Source organism: Pan troglodytes, chromosome 1 (genome assembly GCF_028858775.2).
Source record: "Pan troglodytes isolate AG18354 chromosome 1, NHGRI_mPanTro3-v2.0_pri, whole genome shotgun sequence".
Taxonomy (NCBI): Eukaryota; Metazoa; Chordata; class Mammalia; order Primates; family Hominidae; genus Pan; species Pan troglodytes.
This window is the reverse complement of record NC_072398.2, coordinates 15740436-15742215: the sequence shown is the minus strand read 5'-3', so window position 1 is coordinate 15742215 and position 1780 is coordinate 15740436. Positions and strand designations below refer to the sequence as shown.

Sequence of the window (1780 nt, the reverse complement as noted above, 5' to 3'; positions counted from 1 at the left end):
TCCATTGTCACCAGAGAGGAGAGAGTGCCTGATGTTTCCCCAGAGGCCTCACATGGTGGCCCGCCATCTCTTGGCAACTTTCCCGGGCCCAGCCTCAGCCTACAAGCTTGGAAATTTAATTTTGTGCCTGTCTCTTAGAGGCAGACTAATAAGCTCAAAGAACTGATAGTAAAAGGCTGAACACCAACTTATTTATCCATTTGAGAAATTATTAAGGAACAGAAGACTCACATTTGTATGACCAGTGGATTTTCTGACTATTGAGGGACTTATGAGGCAAGCCTGCTCAGTTAGCAATAATCGTGCCTTGGATAAACCTCACTGGCTATGATACTGCCACTTCACAAAGCTGCCAGCTTGCTCAGGATGTGAAGGCTGTTGAGGTGGGTAAAATCAGAACAATGGAAATTGATCAGACAAAGATTCGATGGCATCCCGCTGAGCTCCCCTGAGAATTCATCTCCTGTTGGGGATGGCCAAGAACTCACTTGTGAGACCAAATTGCCCACTGAGGAGTGCCCCATGGAGATGAGACATATACTGAGCTGAACTGGTGAAGTAGGTCCTGCTTATTATGGGTTCCAAAAGGAATACATGATCAGGTTACTGGCCTCAAGGGGAAATATCTATTGGTGGAAGAAAGAATTGTTTTTATAACATTCTTTCAAATATTGGGCTGAATTCTATTCCTGATGTTGCTGGCTAATAATCATGTCAATGGTAAATCCCCTCACATGTTGATGCCTTAGTTTCTCCATCTAGGAGTGAGATCTATGTACTACCTGTCGTCTTCGGCTTCCTCAGGAGTGCAGGGTACAAAGTTGCTTATACTGTTACAGTAGGTAGCTAGTCAGGCATGAGTGGGACAGGAGAGGGCTCCCCCCACCCACCAGGAATGTCAGGTGACCATCAGGTGATGGTCTAGCAGTTGTTACACTTGCCTCTCTAACATGATAATTGGTGGCAGCTGGTGCCAGGGAAAGGCAGTTTCCCAATAGATAAAAACACCTGAAATTGGTACTCGGCAACTTCCAATAAGATCTCAGGAATTGGGCAAGTGGGCTCGAGCATGCCCATTAAGAGGCAAAATGGCAGAGCATGACCTTCCCAGGGCATTCCACTGGAAAAGGGAAGAAAGCCTCAGGTAAGCATGCACACAACTCCAGTGAACGCACTGAGCATGCTCACCTTCCAAGTGCAAACAGGAAACCGTGCATGTGAGTGGCTCACCCTAAGGGAACAACCAAGGGAAAGGGGCACAAGATGCTGGAAGTGGGCCAGCATATAAAATCCTAGGTTCAAGGTCAAATGGAACACTTCACCTCCAAGACGCCTGCTTGAGCCTCTTCCATGTGTATTTTCCTTTCTTTTGTTCTCCCCTCCCCCCCCCCTTTTTTTTTAAAGACGAAGTCTCACTCTGTTGCCCAGGCTGGAGTGCAGTGGCATGATCTTGGCTCACTGCAACCTTCACCTCCCAGGTTCAAGCGATTCTCCTGCCTCAAGTCTCCTGAGTAGCTGGGTCTACAGGCATGCACCACCATGCCCGGCTAATTTTTGTATTTTTAGTAGAGACAGGGTTTCACTATGTTGGTAAGGCTTTTTAATAAACTTCCATTCCTGCTCTGAAACTTGCCTCTGTCTCTTTTTCTGCCTTATTCCCCTTAGGTGAATTCTTTCTTCTGAGGAGGCGAGAATTGAGGTTGCTACAGGCACATAGAGATTCACTACTGGTAACAATATTTGCAATTTACCTTAATCTCAGAGAAAGGATAGAAGGGCA

At 46.5% G+C, this 1780-nt stretch overlaps 1 pseudogene; it reads right to left on the bottom strand.

The window, feature by feature from the left end:
- Positions 1-285: 285 nt before the first annotated feature.
- On the bottom strand, positions 286-351 carry LOC112206941 (U4 spliceosomal RNA; annotated as a pseudogene).
- Positions 352-1780: the final 1429 nt, after the last annotated feature.